Here is a 20,593-nt window from a genome sequence, read left to right as displayed (position 1 = left end):
CCGATGGGGTGATCGTAGAAGGGGGATGTAACCCCATGCCAACGTTGAGGGACGTCCCGAGGTGGAGAGATAGACGAAGCTTACCTCATTTTGCGAAATTATGGCTTCTACTAGTTCGAAGGTTTCCTCTCGTTGTTCGATGGGGCTGGCGGCGTATCGTATTACTTCTTGATGAGATCGCCATCTTTCGCGAAAATCGCTCTTAAGCGCGAGGCAGGCGAGACGTTCTACACGAGAAACCTCTCCGTATTTATATAATCTAATTTTATAATCTATTTATACGATCGGATAATTTTCTACGAACTTAAAATCATTGTTTTAGACATATACAGTTGGAAAACTTGTGTTATATTTGACACATTTTACATGTCGTCGATCCACCCAAATTTTTGTGCAGTTAATTTAATATAAGTTGAATACAATACAAAGTAACATATACAAATTACATAAAAATTAGTACAAAAAAACTAACACTTTGATACAATTTGAAAACAAATTATATGAAAATATATTTCAGTAAAATTAACACTTAATATGTTAAATATTAATATGTATATTTATCTTAGAATTTATGTTTTGAAAAACTATATTATTATTATGTTATTTATTCATTTATTTATAAATTGTGATATTTTTAAAACTAAGAAAAATGAAATATCAATTTAACACAAAATATTTAAATAATATAATTATATTATGTTAAAAATTCAACATAAAAATTTAATAAACAATTGAGTGGACCTTTTTAATACAAATATAAAATATTTTCTATATATTAACAGAATTTATTTAATTCGAAAATATGTCGCGATTGAATTCTTATTCGAGATTTTACCCGCGAGACATGACATTCTCTCAAATCTAACGAACCGAGCCCGTATTTATAATAATAATAATAATAATAATAATAATACAATTTCTTCCGAAACGCGTTTGTACGTCGCGTGACAGAAAAAGAAAGACAAAAGCGCTGGAAATATCATTGGACAATTTCATCGATTAAGAAAATTGTCGAAGGTTACCGTGCATCGGATGAATAAATAAATACAGTCGTGATGCGCGGGGAAGGGATGGCAGATGGGGAATTATCTACCGGGGATATTTCATCGTGGTGTGTGCAAAAGTTTTCGATAAAAATTTAATGCGACGAAATATCTCCTTTCGCGACGCCCTCATCGTATTCCGACACAAAGCCGACTCGGAATTCATAGAATATTTGATGGCTCGGTGCCGTCCTGACGATGGACTTGTCGACGGTCTGCCGGATCTTTCCTCTTTTCTTCTTTCTCTCTCTCTCTCTCTCCCTTTCCCTCCCTCCTCTCTTCTCTTCCACGAGAACTTCTTTGAAGTACGCGCCAAAAAACTTCGGCGACCCTCGATATAAAAGTTCGCGGGGATCGTGACCGCTGCGATATCTGCGGATCAAGGTATATCTCCGCATCGCGCATTATTCCCTGCCGAGGGACCAGCCCGCGAAAGGGCGAAAAAGATCGATAGTCGTGGGCACCGACGACGCCGCCGACGCCACCGCCGCCACCGTCGCCGCCGTCGTTGTCGTCGTCGTCGCGGTGGCGGTGGCGAACTTTTGTTTCTCGGAGAGGAGGCAGATAAAGCGCCTGGGGAATAATGGCGTGTCGCCTTCTTTCCTTCTTGTCGCAGGACCTCACGCCCTTTTGTGTCCGCCCTTCGGAACCGAGAGGAAGAGTTAATCTCCCCGGCGGTCTATCGCCGAACTTCTTTTTCTTTCCCGGGAATACGTTATGCCGGTGAGGATCTTCAAGTTTAAATATTGAACTACAAAAGAACGGCAGAATTATTATTATTAACCGCTTCGATCTATCATTATAGGCGCCGTATAGCCGTGCTATCAAGATATATACACTGCTATTATTTATATCGAGAAAAGCTGCGTAATTTTGCGAAAATATTCTTCGACAGTTTTAGCTCCGTTATACGTGTCAGTTTGCAATATTATCTCTCAACAGTTAATTATCATGTAACAATGAATTGAAGAATTATAAAATAAAGTTCAGACATTAGAGAATATTACACCAGGTGTTAAATAAAAAAAATTACATATCTTCGACAATAATTTTTAAGACAACGTGAGAGGGTTAGCATTAGGAGAATAATGTGAAATTATCTGTGGCGTGGATTCCGATAGCTTCGAGGGGCTCCCTACGGCGCGCCGTCCAAAGTTCGTTGCTTCGACGAAAAATAATTACTCGGCCCGAGATGAATCGGCAATTCGCTTCTCAAACAAAGGGTGGCCGGGCGCAAACCGCGCGGCAACCTACTGGGAGCCGCCCGGGTACGATTCTCTCCTCTCGCCGTCTCTACCGGCGCGATGGCGGATTATAGTTGCAGCATCACGCTATCCCCGAGGAAGAGGAGGAATTCAGGGATTCTCGCCGAGATGGTGTTAGCTAATTTTACGCCGGTGTTTCCCTCGTGATTCGGAGGAACTCCTCGCTCGCTCTCGCGGGGAAGATTAATCGGTCCACGGTGGGCGGCGCGTTGCTTCGAGCAACCTCGTTAAATCGTTCGTGCGTGCGAAGAACCCGCTGGAAAAGATTAATTGGGTCCTAAGTTTGTTGCTCCGCTCCGTTATAGCTCCGTTATATACAATGTTAACTTCAACGACGCCGTTGTATTGCCTACTGTCCTGTCCGAGAATCCATCAATTCCCGGTATACATGAAAACAAGTTTTCAATTATCTCATAATTTAGGTATGTTAAATAACAATAGATTATACCCTTCCTTCACTAATGATTTTTAAGACTAAGAGAAAAATTATTCTCCTAACGCTTCAAAATCTTTCAATTTGTGCATTTCTAGATTATTAATTTAATGTCTGAAGATATAAAATATTTTTTTTATTGCGATTTTTAATTTAATACTGTGAGATATTATTATTTCTGGTTTAATCAAGAATTGCGTTGAAACTGAAAGTAATGGCATGCAGTTTATAGAACTAGAAAAATAAAATTACGTAAAAATTTAGTGAGCACTTAAATCTTGCATATTTGACTGTTTATTGGCCTATCTCGCGAATTTAATTACTGTATGTGGTCTGGTATATACACACACATATATATATATATATATATATATATAATGTTTGTAAAATATTTGTGTTCGGTGACGCTTGTAATTATGTTTCATGAAGGACAATCGATTCCATTCTCTAATTAAATTCTCTAATTAAAATCTGAGACAAGTCAGCAATGCGATACGTAATTTTACGCGTCGTATTTTCTTCTGTTAAAGCAAAACTTATATGAGACTGTCTGTAAACTTAGATGGCTTCTCAAAGCAAATTAAGCAGATGGTCGAAAAAGGACGACTTGACAACGGCTCGCGCGGATTTTCAGTTCGAATTTTTAGCTCTTCGGATTGATTTCCGATGCTCGTTTAACAACCTCGTTTATAGACAGCGCCGCATTTTGTCACGCTCTCTTAAGTCTGTCCAAGATCGCTGTAAATTATAGGGGGAGGGCAACCTTACTAAGGAATAACCTTTGCTAATTACGGCAAATGCCAAGAATAGACCGCCGCCGCGCCGCCCCTTGAAGTCCCAGGAAGCTTTATGGTGCGCCTTTAAATGTCTCTGCCTCCATTAATAGGTCTTGCAATTAACAGGGCGAGTCCATTACATAATATTCTGAGAAAAATCTTTCTCACAACGCGTCGTAAAGTCATGATTTGTTAAAAAACAAATCCTTTTCCTCTAATTGTAAGTGCTACATGAAGAAACAGTTGTATCTGTGTCCGCCGTCGCGTTTTTAATCAGCAGTAACTTATGGATTCTAATAACATTCCTCCTGGGAAACTGTCGTCTCTTTCCGCTCCCCTCTTCCCTTTATCCGTTTGAGATTTAACGGTGACATCCCTACTCGGTCGGTCGAGAAGATAAAGGGAAAGCGACCTCTTATTATCGGTACCGACTAATTCCCCGGGTCCGTCTTAGACGAACGACCCCGATCTCGGCTAGTCCTTTCATCCCCTTTTCGTGCGGCCCCTGGTTAAACGCCACCTACTTCCGGCCGGCGCCGACGCGGTCACAGCGATCGCCTCCGAGCGCACCCGATAATTATTGCTTTCGGTATCGCGCTTCACTTTTCGTTCTTTCCCAATCTTTCTCAAACCGCGAGCAGCTCGTTCTCTGAAAGTCGCGTGGTCGGAGGTCCTGTTTTTCTCTCTTGGGACGACCGCCCGCGACGTGCAGTCAAAACTATTATTCGACAACGTGCGTTCGATAAAATCTGACATTAGAACGTGCTGAACTCTTTCTTACGCTACGCCGATATTTAATCAAAGATTAAAAAATTAAAATTTCTAGTCTCCATAAGTGTAAATTCTGTCATAAATTATTTAAAATTAAAATTATTAAAAATGTTATTTGAACGAAGTTTCAAATAACAGCGCAATGATTGAATTTTTAAATGTCGAAAGCGTAACGCTAACTGAAACTTTATCGCCGTTTAAGGATTGTGAAAAGACTATTTACAGCAATACAGTGAATCAGTGGGTCATCATCATTCTAAAATTTTTTGCGACTCACCAAAAATCCTTTCGTGATCCATCTTCTTTGAGACTCAGTGACGTACATTTTTTTATTGTTTCTACCGCAACTCGTTTCACCGGCATGCTCCGTTTCTCTGAAAAAAACAATAGAGATCATTGTCGCTAACTAGCCAAACTAACACTGGTAGAGTTCACAACAGGTTCAGTCCCTTTGCAGGCAAAGCGCGCAAGGTGCACAGAGCATTAGGAAACATTATAGCCGGAAAGAAGAAGCTGAAGGCGAAAAAAAGGGGTTACGTCAACCGTGGCCCCAACCTGTTATTCGGTGGTTTGTTTTTTTTCCTCTCTTTTTTCCCGTTTTTCTCGGTGGGATAACGTTTAGGGACACATAATGCGCCCAGGTCGAAAGGGTTGCGGGCGCATTGTGTTGCCGATCTCTCGGGCCGCCGCACAAGGTGGCAGTGTGTATATGCGTTTATACCTGCGATCATTGCGGGACGGGAAGGTCCCGTGCGCGGGGACGCACGGAGAAAGGGGAGAAAAGGGTTGCGCGCCTCGTTCGTAGACCCCGAATGCACCGCTTCGGGGCCTCACCCTTTTCAACCCTCTCTAACTGTCTGACCCCTGTGCGCATCGGTAACGTGCACAACCGTGCGTCGTAACAGGTGTCACGCACGTATACCCACACACATACGCGCGCGCGCATCATATGTACACCGTCGGACACCGACAGAAAGAGAGAGAGAGGGTTATGGAGGAGGGAATCGCGACCCTTTCGCGCAGGTGGATGCGCCTGACCCTTTCCTCTCGTTTACCCTTCTCGTGGGAGTTTGCCGGCCCACCACGAAGCGAAAGCGAACAAATGTCGTTCGGCCGCGCGATGCTCCGCAATTATTCCGCGGACGAGTTCCGTAATTTTGCGCTGTTTAACGAGACACCGGCGGCCGTGTCGTGCCGGCGGTGGGCGTTTTCCGGTCTGCCGCGTTCTCAATAAGGTGGGTTAAATGAATCATTTGCCCTTTAATGTCTCCGCGTTGCCTCTGCGTTTGTTATTATAGACGTGCACCGTACGCGATCTGCAGCTGCCATTTGTTCGTGCTTTAATGAATAATTGAGTTGAATCGTATACTGATAGAGCTGTTATTTGTAAGACATGTAATTTATGCATTTTAATTGAATATATATTACACTAGAATTCACTTCCGTCTGTATTTTCTAATGTAATTAATGCAGCCAAGAATGTGTTTACTTCCATTTATCCATGTTCCGATCATGCAATTAATGCAATTTATGTGTAACCGCATTTATGCGTGTAATCTAATTTATATATATATGTCAATTAAATCCTGATGCGTTATAGAATTTAAATCAAGCAATCCACACAGACGAGCGTATAGGCTATAACTTTAGGTAATGGCGTTTATCCTCTTCTTTACCCCGTCTCCGAACCTGTCGCACGATCGTTGATCGTCGCTACGATGACTTTTATAGCACGCGGGTCGGTGCCACTCAATAAAGCACCCGTTTTCATCGAGCGGAAGGATATATCGCTTTCCAATTACTCCGCCGGAGGTGTGAGCGCGGAGGAAAAAAAAAAGAAGAAAGGAAAGGGATTGTCGCCTCGCAACCCTATCGACCCTCTCCTCCCTTCCGCACAATGGTAGCGTATGGTGCGCGCGGCTTGCCCGTCGACCATAAGCGCCCGTGCATCCCGCGGAGAGCCGCAGGTATAAACGCGTCGCATCGGAAAGAGGAGAGAGAGAGGGTTGCATCGACGCGCTCACGTGGGGTAAAATTCCCCGGGCCCTTAATCCATTACTCGATATATTAATTCGTCTCTCTCCCGGGTGTTCCAGGTAGTAGCGCGGCGTGCTTTCTCTCTCTCATAAAAAAAAGAGAAAGAAAAAAAAACGAGTCGACCGGGTCAGAAACGCGCCGCGCACGCGCCCAGGTAGTCCCGAAAGGGGTCCCTGCGAGAAAAAAAAACCGAGACTTTGTCGGCCGGAGGAGAGAAGGGATCAAGGCGAACGTCGAAGCGGAACGAGCCGCGTCGGCCGTCGTAAAGTACCTGCGATAGGAACGGCGTGCTCCTGGCAATCAGCCGATCCGCACGGATAAAGGAGAGCGGGATGTCGAAATCGAAGCGATTTTGAGCGTGAATTCTGTAAACTAAATGAGCCTCCCTCCTTTCTCAGGCGAACGATTTTGGTCCCCATATGCGGGGCGTCTCCCCGGAAGTAAGTGGCCGCAAAGGCCGCGGGAGCTGGAACTCCGCTCTATAGCTCTGTCAGATAATTAAGTCAGGGATACATGTATATATGAATTGATAATGAGACCGAGCGATAAATCGAACAAGACGTGTTTCCACGGATGTGCGTCGATGACGCGCGCACGGCCGATCGTTCTCGGCGCGACGCGTTCTCACGGCAGATTCGTTTCTCGGAGCGGAAAACTTGTTTCCGACGCACGGGCCGCAGATAAGGAAAAAAAGTTCCTCAAACAGTGAGATATCTCGAAACTCGACGCTCGGAAACTTGGGGCTACAGCTGCTCCGTTTCTACGTTGGCCGGGGCTAACGCCGCTTAACCGTTGTTGCAGCCACCGGCGCCGTCGCGCCTCGAGTGCATCACCTGTTCCCTATGCCTGTGAATGCATAACGCAGAGCGCGCGGTGGCGACGCCGCTTCCGCAGGCGATGGTGCCCTCAAGTGCCCTCGCGAATTCGGTCGAGAGAGGAGGACGGGAGGTACGCAATGAGAGAATAGCGTTAAGACGCGCGCGAGATCCAAAACCGGATTTACCTTCACCCCGATTCACCGAGAGGCCGACGGACGTCCCATTTACCCGGTCACCTGGGACATATTTCTGTGCCCGAGCCCCTTTATGCCCCTCGGCATTCACCATCGCATTCCGCAATTCTTTACCGGCCTATGTTGCGCGAACGCCCGTCGTTTTAACGCCCGTCGAATCGCGCGCGGTCAGTCGCCGAGGTGCGACGGCCGAGGAGTGTAACGGCCGGCTGGACACCTTTTCTTCTGTGTATAACCCCCTTTGGTCAGATCGGGCCCGGGTTACGTATATGGGATCTTTACGAGCGTCCACCCTGTCGGGGTCAAGGGGTTGGCCAGCTGGCGTCGAACGGTTGTGCAATCTGCACGGACTGATGGGAAGAACCCCACCATTCTCTCGGGTCGAACAGCCACCGAGAGAAGGAACGGAGAAGACCGGAGAGAGAGGATCGAGGGGGTTGCGGAGGAGAGGCTGTGCGCGGCAGCCTCTCTGGGGGTTGGCTGACAGCGTCGCTGCCAACATTGCTCATTGTCCGAGCTCGATGGCCGTCTGTCCTGCGCCATTGTCGGTAATGATTTCAGAGAGAAGCTTGTGGGAAATGCGTGTATCGCGAGCATGTGTGTCTCGCCTGTGCCTGCGATGAACCTATCTCGCGCGTAGCACGGCCGATTCACGTGTGTATCGCGTTTACACGCGGCTGCTCGTAATCGTGATTTATATGCGTGAACATTGTGCCGAGATAGCCGTTCGTCGGGACGCGTTATCGGCATCGCGAATAGGCTTGTTAGAATAATCTTAACGGGATTTAGAAGATACGAAATGCGTTATCTCGAGATAAACAATTCCTTCGTTGTGTTGGACAAGTATAAATGGTAGTATTACTTGAATAATGTTTTATGGTACTTTTATATAACGCTTAAATTCATATAATGTCAAATTATACCAATTTGAGTCATTTTTTTAAATCATTGCTATTGGTCACTGCTTCTATTCAATATTGTTAACTTAAAATAATGGAACTAAGCAATTCAACTATAGAAATGGATTGATTAAATGTGATTGTTTTTCTAATCATATGTTTTGTTTGTATTAAAATGATACATTTTGTATCACACATAGAACTAAAAAGAACAAAATCTACAAAATTTACTTAAAAAGAACAAAACTAAATTTGTTTTGAATGTGACACAGTGAAATTTTTGAATTGTGTCGAAGAGTATAGACTACATCGTTTCAAAAGCTGATTTCAGTATTTGTTAACTTTAATTTTTGTCTATACTACACTATACCTACCATTTATATGCCGTATCTAAATCTCACCAAGTATAAGACAACGAACATCGAGACTTTCCAAAATTCCGTTATAATGGCCGCATTCACCACGGTGTGGTCCACGAATGTCAGAGTTTTACGCCACCGATCTCCATCATCGAACGCGAGATCAAGCATTTTAAACAGTCAGGGATCTCATTAGGCTGCCAGGTTCGCACCTTTCCTGCGGAGGTGGCGTTTCCGGTGAGTTATGGTCGACGCACAGCATTCTCGCCTCTTGTTTCCCTTTTTCCGAAAATTTATGCCATCGCACACCGGCGGCTGTAGATCCTCGAATGACAGGAAACAAGTTACGAGGACGACGAAGAATATTCATGTCGCGAAATAAACGGACCCCCGATCTTGCGCGCGGCAAACGAATCGTCGAGTCTCTCCTGCGTTTCTCGTTGTCCTTACGACTATTTAACGGAACTAGACGCCGCAGTCGTGCAGGAAACGGAAACAAACGTCGGCTGAATATCAAGCGGGCCCGACGACGGATGTTACGCAAACGTTCGAGACTTATACTCGTTGTAATTAATTCAAAAACGAATTGTTTAAGCATGTCTAATATAATCGTGCCCACAACGCTCGCGTTTTTATTAAGAGAAAATTTTGAATTTTTCGTCACTTTTCGAGCATACAATTTGAAATATTTCGGAAATCTCTTTTCGGGGGATTAAGGGGACATGTCACCGAAATATTTTACATGAAAAGATATATTATCTGTATTATTTTATCATATTGAGCGCTACCGTGGCGCTACCGCCATTTTGAAACCGACACCGCCATCGTTCCGTCTCAACCCTTGCGCAACCCTATCCCTCGGAAAGGGCTCGCTATTCGAGCACGTCGGCTTACCCTTTCCCTCCCTAAAGAAAAGGGATTAATTCGCGTTGCTGTCACAACACGGCCATTCTGGCATCAATCCGTCTCTCCATTGGCTGCGATCGGGATCGTTTTTCGTTTGCACACAGAGCGCATAGTTAATCGAAGCAATTCCTCTTTTTTTTTCAGCGATACAACAGCGGTAAAAACATGCAGAAATACCCAAAATTAAAACAATATCTATAACAATATTTGATATATCATTTCATTTTTATTTATTAAAGTTTACAATTTATTTTTTTTCTTATTCCTAAATTTTTATTAAAAATGTTTAATTTGAAATGTTATTTACTTTAATTTGAAACGCTTATTAATTATTATATGTTTGTACTTAAAAGTTCAAGCTGTAACGTATGTGTTCACGAAGATTTAATTAATATCAGAAAAACGAATTGAGACAAACGAGAACGGACAAGGAAAACGCAGCCAAAAATTTGTATTCTCCCTCTGTAACAAACGCCGTACGTCGGATCACAAAGGAGGTATTTCACACGTGCCCCATTCGAATTAATTCCTCGTCGCCTTACGATCCTGTTTCGAAGCTCGCACCTGAAGTATCCTTCGCTACGGCGCACCTTTCCAAGAGCGCGCTCTTCTACCTGTCCGCTCGAGCGTTAATATCTCGACATCTAACGAGTCCTCGCTCGTTTCTCCGGGGAATGGAAGGCGATATATTATATTTGTCGGTCCCGCGATAAATATATCTACCGATGTATCTACATCACCGCCTCCCCGACGAAAAAATCAATATCCCAAAATAAATAAAATTTTCAGCAATAACGCAGCGAGAGGGGGATACTCCGGTAAAAACGCTTTGAGTCACCGGAACGAAACGTCACGGAAAAATCTCTAAGATAAACGTCGTTCCGATCCCGGCTGAGTTATAACGACTTAATACAAAAGATCTCTAATAATTCATTTTCTCTCTTTGAAGCGCAATCTCGCTTCATTAAGCAGAAATCTATACCATTCTCGGCGTCGTGCTGTGCCGGGGAGCACTAAGCTCCACGCGGGTGCTTAATTGTTTAACCTGAAGGGAAGACAGCTCCGATTTCCTCGGTGGCCGCGTAGGGGGTGGCGCGACAATTAGAATTTATGCGCAAACGGTATGCGACCCGATTCGCTTCGCGGTTTCTCTCGTTCGCGCGTTTCTCTGGTTTGCACGGGCAATTCGATCGCAATAAATCGTGACCACGAGAGAGAAAGAAAGAGAAAAAGAAAGAAAAAGAAAGAGAACAGAAGAACGGCAAGTTCGCCCGCCCGGCGGCAATTCTCATTTTATGGCACATAAACCCGATCGTCGCATGCTCACCGACGCTCGATTGGCTACCCGAATAATGTGCCGAACGTTATACGGCGATAGACGTCGGGATTAACGGGCAGGGCCCCGGTGTCGGTCGGCGTACGCCGCTGATAGAGTCGTTCACCGCCTTAAACGTTGCCGTTGCACGACGAGAGCCTAGCTTTCTTCATCGATCATCCATCGGCTCGCGAGAGACGCGAGACTTTGGGAGTCCCGACAGACAAAATTAATATGAGGCGTCGTTATACGCGCCGAATACTGACCCGCGGCTGCCTAATGGGAAAGTTTCTGATGAGATTACGAGGCGCGGTGAAGCCTAAGGAGGATATTGACGTATACGCTCGAAACTTTAATATCAGATTTATTGATTAATAATACAGGAGGCGCGGGAGGGAGGGGTGAAGAAGAGGAGGCGGAGACGGCATTATAAGTTACTAAAATCCGGCGTGATTCACGAAGTATACGGCACGCTTACGTGAGAGCTTCTTGAGCGTAGCGTTTTTCTCGATGTAGCACGAAATATTGCGCGACATTTCGCGCTGGTCCGCGAAACCATTAAAAATCTGGTGTTTTCGCGGTGCCTCAAATCGGCGGCGTGACGCGATAAATCACGCGGGGTGATTTCTTTTTTTCTTTCGAATTTATCTCGGTTAAAGGATTTGAGGTGCCTTTTGCTCTCCGCTCGTGCGGAACGCGCATGTAATAAGGGTGCGCTTTTCTCTCTCTCTCTCTCTCTCTCTCTCTCTGTCTGTCTTTTTTTCCTTTGCACACTGCTGTCGTCAAATTTCCACTTTCCGGGAGAGACAACGCGCCTCTCCCCGCCGCCCTCCTCATCCATTTCACCCTCTCGCCCATACGCAGATGCGTGGTTTTCATTTTCCCTTTGCGACCATCGCGTGTTTTACTCCCAATTCTCTTCCACGCCCGCCCTTGCCGACACCCTTCCTCTCCTATCGTTCTCCTCGCCACGGCCAGTCGACGTGTACGTTCGGAAACCGCTTCGTTTGCACGCGCGCCAGAAACGCACCCTCCGTGCAGCGTGTAACGAATACGCGCTTTTTTCGCTCTTTTTTTTTCCGAACAAAAATATCCACTTTTCAGGGTGAAACGCGCACACGTTTCGGGGTAAAACTCGGGAAATGAAGAAAGGAAAGAGAAAAAGGAGAGATGGAGGCACAATAAAAAGACTCGGATAGGCATGTCGGCTCAGAAAGAAGGATAAAGCGAGAGAAAGGGAGAGAGAGAGAGAAATGCAAGCCGACTGTGGGCATGTGAGGAAAAAATGTGGTTAAAAATATGTAAACCGACATCCGCGAGATCGGTGACACGTGGAGAGAGGATGCCGAAGGGGGAAGGAGAGAGAGAGAGAGAGAGACAATATGTCGTCGGCACGCGCTCGCGTGTCTCCTCTCCTCGTCGTTGTCTCAATGCCGTCAGGATGTTTTTTATGCTTGGTGATCCTGAGGGAGGTTTCCTCCGTGCGAGACACGGGCCGTCTTCTGTCGTCGAGCGTCAGCGAAGATATTTGTCTTCAGTTCCGAGGACAAACACGAGGAGACACAAGATTTCGATTCGCGGAAAGCGAGGATTTATCCTGTCCTACGTTCCGTTCAAATTTTCGCCGCCCCGCGCCGAAAGTTACTCTTTCCTTTTTTTCACCGAATATTATCGGACGATTGGAGAACACGAAGCATTCACGGTTGCGCGATTCGCGCTAAGTTTTCTGATCAATTCGGGACTGATATATTCGAAGATAATTATTTATTTGTAACATAGTAAACCAAATCTGCGAGAGCAACGATAATGCTTTGCTTATTTTACTGGAACCGATAAAATATAAAAATTTATAAACAATAGTAATTTGAATTAGACCGTATAAGTGAATATCACAAATAAATTTGACAGCACCTTCTACAGTCAAGTGTGAATCTTGGTGCCTAATATTTTTATTATAAATTTCAAATTCCATTATTCAGGAATTTAAATAGCCGAATTAATGTCAGACTTGCAACGCAATCATCAGCTGAAGCTGAAATATAGATCTTTGCAGTATTTTAAAAAAGCTCTTATTCTCATTATTAAAAATCGTGTTATTAAAAACTCGGATTGTTAAAAATTGAAGATCAACTGCGATCTCATGTAGTTTAAATGACTAAATAATGGATTTAAAATTTATAAATATTTAAAAATATTATTAGGCATAAAGATTCAGCCTCGATCGTAGAAGGCGCTCTTAAACTTATTTGTGATGTAAAAATTGCCGGATTTCTTGGAAGGATTGGTTTGCAAAATAACCGAGTAACAGTTTGGAAGCGTATGAAAGCGTGGCGTTTACTAATTCGGGACTAATCCATAACCGAAGATAATCATTATTTATAAGAATAAAATTAAATCTGCAAGGACAACGATAGCGCTTTATTGGACTCGGCAAAGTATAAAGAATTTAAAGGATTATTTCGCAAAATAATTGAGCAAGAGTTTGGAAGCGCGTGTATGATAGCGCGGCGTTCATAATTTTTTTTCACGTCGGGCGGCGTCGTTACTAATTATCGGAATTAGCGGCGCTTATTTGTTACGTGCAGCGTAGGAGGGTAAGGGATTAGGGGGCTTTTAGGATGTTTTCAGGCTCGAAAGGTGCGCGCGAGCGGGACCTCTTTATAGCGGGCGTGGCCGACTCTTTCTCTCTCTTCTCCGGGAGAGAGGAGGAAGCGTTCGAGTATTTTTAGTTGTTTGATGCCGGCACGCGCCCTCTCCGCTTTTTTAACGACGCGCGGAAGCATCTGCCCTCGGTTAATGTCTCTCCCTCGATCCACACGCGCCCGATCGCGCGCGCCGCACTTTGTTGCGCGCGTGAACACGCGCGCGCGATGGTGGTTTATTGTCTACGCTGGAAAAAATGGGATTAAGTTACTCGCGCGCGCGCGCTTGTCTCGGGAGAAGGCCGTCGACTCTGCGTCGGAACCGAGTTGCGTTTCCTTCGAAGCGTTTCGACCAAACTGTCGTTTTTCCAACCCTATATAACGTAACGTATACAAAAAAAAGAAGAGCGAGCGGCCGAATTATCTCAGTATTTAATTCGTCGGCTTAAGCGTAGAGAGTTTCCGAAAAATTAAATTTTTCGATGAAACGTTGAACATAAAGTAAAATAACGAGATGATGTTCCGTTGTGAGATTAATAAAGAATATACGAGCGGAGTTGGGAGAGAGTCGCCGATAATGACGAAAGTATATAAGACGAAAGTTGCAACTTGGGAGTCGAGTACTTTCCAAGAGCGATTCTTCGGAGAGTTTCGCGTTTTTCAAGACAGATTTTTATCCTCGCACAGCTGGAGTAGAGGATTTCGCAGTGGACTGCGCGAAGCTTTATATTTCTTTTCTTTTTTTTTTAATTAAAATATGCGATGACAGTAAGAAATTACATCACAAGACATAAAAAAATTACGCTCTTTCAAACGGAGCAAGCTCTGCACTTGGCATAATCATCCCCGACCGCTAGTCTAAATAATTGTCCCGATAATCAATCGCGAAAGATGGAAACGATAGCTTTGAGGGAAGGTAGCCTATCAATTATCGTCGAGAAGATTGTCCGGCCGCCAAAGAGCGTCTGAAAGGGCTAGAGTTACCTTAATAGGCGATCTTTTCAGACCCCGAATCGCTCGCTTCTAGAACCGCGTTCTTATCTATCAAGCACGTTCAAGGACGTAGCTACGTGAACAGCCGGTGAACGATAGTAATAAAAAATAATGGAGCTTCGTTGCGGTCCACATCTTCCTTTTTTCACTTCTTTACTTTGTTATTTTCTTCTATCCGTTTAATCCACCCGTGGACCTATACGGTCCTTCGAGTATCCTCTGACAGATAAAACAGCTTTTACCGTTCCTTTCTTTTTTTTTTATATGCTAATATTTATTATGATAAAGTTTACTTTTGGAAATTGAAACAAGTAAAAAACTTTACAATCTACTCGCTTATTTTCGTGATTTTTATTCCGAAAAATTGAAGTTTTCTTTGTAATCATTGATGTAAAAATTATCGTCGCATTGATATTTCCGCGAGAACAAAATTGATTTGAAATCGATCGAAGAGTACGCTTGAAAATTGAAATCCGCCATTGTAGCGTCGCTGTTATAAACGATCCGTAATGCTCGCGCCTTCTTGCGTGTACTTGGACACGCAGCCGACGACACGGTCGAGGATGCAACAACTTGACACGGTCGTTTCGTCACGGAGCGCGTTGGAGAAAAATGGCCTTGCCGCATATGCGGACCATAAAGAGACGACGGCCATTGCCAATGTTTTTTCCCCGATATTTTTATTACCATGCAGCGAGCAGGATTGGCCAAGCGATCCGGGTCCTGCCTTTGCGCTAACCGGCCCCCCGACGACGGTCGGTCGCACCCCGCGTCGACGATGACGCCTTTACCGCTTATGCGAGTGGCCGCGGGAGCGGAATCTCATTCGCGCCAGGCGCGTAATAAATTCCCCGATCGCTATCATAGATTTATCATAGTCACGCACCCATGGCCGCCTCGATGTCGATAATTGCCGGGCTGTGGTAGCGGCGGCGGCGGTGGTGGTCCACGGTTGACCGTCCTGGCGGGAAGGGTCGTCAACGTCGAATGCTATCGAGGGTGAGAAAATAATAATTCGGAGCATTTTTCAATGTCTCGAGGGTTAGGAGAAGCTGCCTCGCGGGGGAGAGAAAGAGAGAAGAAGAAAGGAAGTGCGCGAGAAAATGATCTGCGAGGATCACGCGCGCGCGGCGATAGATTCAGGAATTTTCTCTCGGCTCCGTACGTGACTCCCGAATTTGTGCTATCATCGCACCTGCCAAGGAACACGAACGAGGGGAGTGCGTTCGAGGTGCCGAAAGCCCATCGACGTACACGTTCGTTAAAGCAGTTGATCCCATCATACATTAATCTCGCCAATAGCGAGTTTTTACTTATCGGAAATCGCGAAAAGAAAACAAGAAATGAGAAAATAGAAACGATAAAGCACTACGTACATGTAATATTATTTTAATGAGCGTAATTTGTTAATGTTTTTTGTTAATCCGGCGTATTAAGGAGATTGACAATTTCTTTATATATAATTTGGAACCAAAGAACAAACTTAATTCATGTTTATTCTAAAATCGTTGTATTATTAGAATTTAAAAACTTCTATATAAATTATAGAGTTTAATAAAATTAGTAATTATGTTATATACCATATATGTATATTCACCAACATCAGATTAACTAAAAAAAAACCTTGTACTAATAAGAATTTTTTAATAAGAATTTTAGTCATCTCTTTCAATCTACTTTATTTGCGAACTTTCCAAAATTAAATCATCGGAGAACACTCTCTTTGGGTCACGTGTCAGTTCTTTCTAATTGCGCTAATCTCTGACGTTAGCATTAAAATTGTATTATTACACTTTATGCAAGCTTATTTGTGTAATTCACATTTACCCGAAACGAGTATGAGATTAAATATTACATATGACAGAGCGATGTAACAAGTGACTAATCAATTTAATCGTTTATCGCTATGCGATAATACTCCTAAAATATTTAATAAATAGATCAATTTTGGTATAAAAAAATGGAGTACCTCTTCTAGATACACGTGCTTTAGAGAAGTAACGATTTTTTTTGCGACAAATGTGCTGACGGAGCGCGTTAGAAATTTAATGAAAGTCCCAATAAAGCGTCGTCGAGTAAAAGCCACAAATGCAATAAAATGTCGCGGAGAATAGCCCCATCCCTCGATCCATCGCGCAGGTTGATGCATGTTTATGCGTCGATCATTGATGAGTCACAGATGCATTTGGATCTGCGCGACTCACGTTTGTCAAAAACGTGAAATCTGACGCATACTAGGCGCAAACCGTGAAAACCGCCTTCGGCGGCGGCGGCGGCGGTGGACAAACGGGATTTCTCAGCCGAATGACGTATCGAATTTTGTACCAACAGAACTTCCGGCCGCAGACTTTTGTGTCCCCCCCCCCGGTTGTTCACGGTGCTCCTCTATCGCAACGTGTCGTCGGCGCATCGGAGACGCAAAACGCCAAACCATCCAAAGGCGCTCTCGGCGAAAGAGCGCCCGTGGTCCCAACGTGCGCGGTGGCAGGCAGCCCTATTGTCGCGCACAAAAGAGTTGACAAAACATGACAATCACGACGGTCATAAGTCTCATAACTGATGTAGGAGGAGCGGGGACACATTGATATAGGCGAAGGAGAGTCCTCTCCGAGTCCGAGAAATTCCGTGGAACTGAACAAATATTATTTTGACAACCGTCCGACGTGGAGAGCACGACGACGACGACGACGACGGTCGGGGCGACCGTAATCCGCCCTCGGAAAATCGTCGCTTATTGCGGAATCACGAAAGAATTATGCGCGTCGCGATTGGACGAGTGGTCGAGGGACGAGGGGACATTATCGGAAGCTCGAAAGCAATCTGGATGCCTCGACGATCGAAACCCGAAAGGGGGAAAGAGGGGGAGGGGTGGGAAAGGGCGCGATATAATTATGAAAGTTTTCGCTCTTCCACGAGGAGTCCGCAACGACGGCGCTGCGAAGTGGACACGTTAAAAGGTTTCTTTACGAGGTCGTAACGAGGATCATGCCTCCCCCCCTCCCCCTCTCACCCCTCGTTCCGCAGGGCGTTCGCGACGCGCTGCGATCATAAACCGCGTAATGTTGCCACGGAAAGACCGTCGGGGTGCGAGCAGCCGCTCTTACCCGTCCGTGTTTCTCACCTCTCGCGACCCCTCGCGCCCCCATTTCGTCGCCGCGACGCAACGCGTTTTTGATACGCAGAATGGGATAGCCGCACGCGACGAAAATGGGGGTCCCCCAAGTTCTCTTGCCGATGACGACCATTACTTTTTCAAGGAGTATAACGAGATGCGCGGGAAGCCTCGCTGCTTTCAACGCGATGAAGGTAATAACGATGTAACCATCTGCTGTATCGGATTCGACTATAATAATTCCTTGATACTTCTTGTTGAATCTGAAGGATACGCTGCGCAAATTTATGACCAAAACCTAAGACCGAGAATCATGATGTTTGTTCGAAAATAAAAAAAGTCATTGTGTCGAATGTTAAATATCTAATAAGTACCTTTTTCTAAATCCGTCGTTTACATAGAATTTTAAATACGATCTTATAATCTGTGCGCGAACAAACAGAGATAGACGTTTGTCAGTTTCTGAACTTTTGTCAATGTCTTGCTTAGCAGGAAACTAAATTTGTCATAACATTAGAAGTAAGATAAACGTCAGTTAAAAATTCTAACATAAGTTCAAAATTCTGCTTATAGTTGAAACTGAAAATATTTCTTTCTTCGCTACATTTGAATTGATAGAAAACCGATTGTTTCCAATTTGTAAGATTTATCTCGAGAAAATAATACCGTTATAAAAGGAGAATGTGTAAAAAGGGCCAAAATTGGCCCGAGTCGAAACTTAAAAAATTAATTTCACAGTATTTGATATTTCTTAGCAAATATATAAAGGAATTTTTCTCTTCTATTTTATCTATTTCAAAAATAACATTTATAATGCCGGGAAATGTTGGAAAAATTGCTGATAACAGTAAAATATCATACAAAATATGTATGTACTGCATATGTAATATTATATATGTTTCAGTTTTCTTTATTTTTATGCAATCAGATTTGTATATATTTTGATATTTATACATTTATGCTCATTTTCAGATGCATTTTGCACACAGGCTTGTATACAATAGCCATTTTTATTAAAAAAAGTACACATTTTGTATAATATTTTACTTTCAGAAAAGTAATTTTCCCAACACTTCTCGGCATTATAAATATTATTTTCTTCTTTTGTATACACCAAAAAACACTGCGAATTAGTTTTTTAGGTTTCGACTTGGGGTCAATTTTTGGCCTTTTTTACACGCTCTCCTTTCTAAATAAATAACTTTCCATAATTTCCTCAATTGTGACACAGTTTGTGATATATTGCAACATGCCAGGCATTACAATCTGTAACTAGTACAATTTGGAAGAAAAAACCTTTTTATCTCAAGTATATATTCGTAAAAAAAGATTTAAGATGCCATTAGTATTATTCATGTGCTTTTCAATCTTAAGTAAAAGTGTATATATTGAACATACAAATTACACATTCTAAAAAGAGGAATTGTTTTCAGAAAAGAAAGGCAAAAAAAGTGCATATCTAGGTTGCCGGCGGCAAACTTTGTTCGTTTATATGTAGTGCATATTTTATGAGTTCTTTTTTACGTCCTTTACAAATATCTTCTGCAAGGAAAGACAGAGCCGTCGCATTAACTTTCGACTCCGGACGTAATTTTTGCAAAAGTCCATAGATCATTCATAGCGGGATAAGCGGCAATGAGGAGAGAACTGGAGCTGTGCGCCAGTTTTTTACGCCACTTAAAAAAGAAGCACAAAAAGATTGCCAATAGGCGGCTCGGCTCAACGAAATGCGTTTGGCAAATTGTTATGGTTTAAGGTTTCGCAAAGTACAAAGGCGGTACACAAAGGAGGCTGGGCGATTCTCGGTCGTGTTAAGGTGATCCGAGAGCATACTGGAGAGAGTGCCGCCGTTGCGCTCCAGCCAGAGAGACTGTCGTCTTCTCGCGGCAATGTGTGTTTTAATTTGCCCGCTGATCCGCTAGTGATACGCGTGTGCTCCGCGCGCGTGAAACGCATGAAAAGTCGCGCGGTCGCCCTACGCCCCGGAGTTTCGCCACGTAGGGCCTCTCGCCCGTCTCGTTGTGATCCTGTACAAGCAGCGCGCCCGCGATTTTTCCCGATGCCTGCACGGGATATCTCCGCATAAGCCGTAAGCCAAACAGGACTAGCCGGTAAACCACTCGGGGACGGTGTTATCTGTTTGCCGCGCGTATGGATCGCGATATGTACGACCGGGACTCTCTCTCGGTTGGACTCGGCACCAGCGCGTCTCTAACGTCCCACGAAACAATAATATTGCGAGAGAGGGCCGCGCAATATTTGCGTGTTTGCCCGCGTCAATCGGCCCGGGCAAACACTTTGAAAATCCATAAACATTCAGGACGCTTGTTAATTCCGAGTATAAAATACACGGGGCACGTGTTCAAGGACGTTATCGTAAAAAATAAGCCGATCCGATAAGAGAGCGATAAGGAAAGGAGTCTTGAATTTTTCTGTAAAAGTAGCCTCGAGATTGTGTGAAAAGCAGAGACTATTAGAATACATTAGATATTAATCCTTCCAAAAAGAAAGCAAAGTTAACTTGTTAAAATATAAAAAAATAATATGATTGTTTTCTTCAACGTTATTCATGTCGTTGGAATAAATAATGGCTTGAGAAATCTTTTTATTGAAAAGTAGAAAGAAATATGTATCTATATGTAAAAGATGCGCAAGGCTAGAACGAAGATATCTCGTTGCGTGCAAAATACAATATATCGAAGTATTCCTGGACACTTGGCATCAGCAAACAGGAATAAAATGCCTCGCAAAACAGTTTCAAACAATTTGCGACAAAGTGTAAATTATATGTGCTTTTTTTTATAAACACTGAGTTTCTCGCTAATAATAATGATTATATAAAAGCGTAATTTTTAAGACAAAACATTTATACTTAATGTTTTAAACTTTAAAGTTAACTTTAGAGGAAAGTCGCCAATACCGACATAGGTTTTTTCTAAAGAAACATCCTCTTATTTCTCGGAAAATAAATATTGTATTTTATTAATATTGATAAAAACATCTGTTTAAATGATTAAAGAAGTAAAAACT

The sequence above is a fragment of the Wasmannia auropunctata genome, unplaced genomic scaffold, assembly GCF_000956235.1.
Source record: "Wasmannia auropunctata unplaced genomic scaffold, wasmannia.A_1.0 LD335343.1, whole genome shotgun sequence".
Classification (NCBI taxonomy): Eukaryota; Metazoa; Arthropoda; class Insecta; order Hymenoptera; family Formicidae; genus Wasmannia; species Wasmannia auropunctata.
Note: the sequence above shows the minus strand (reverse complement) of the source record.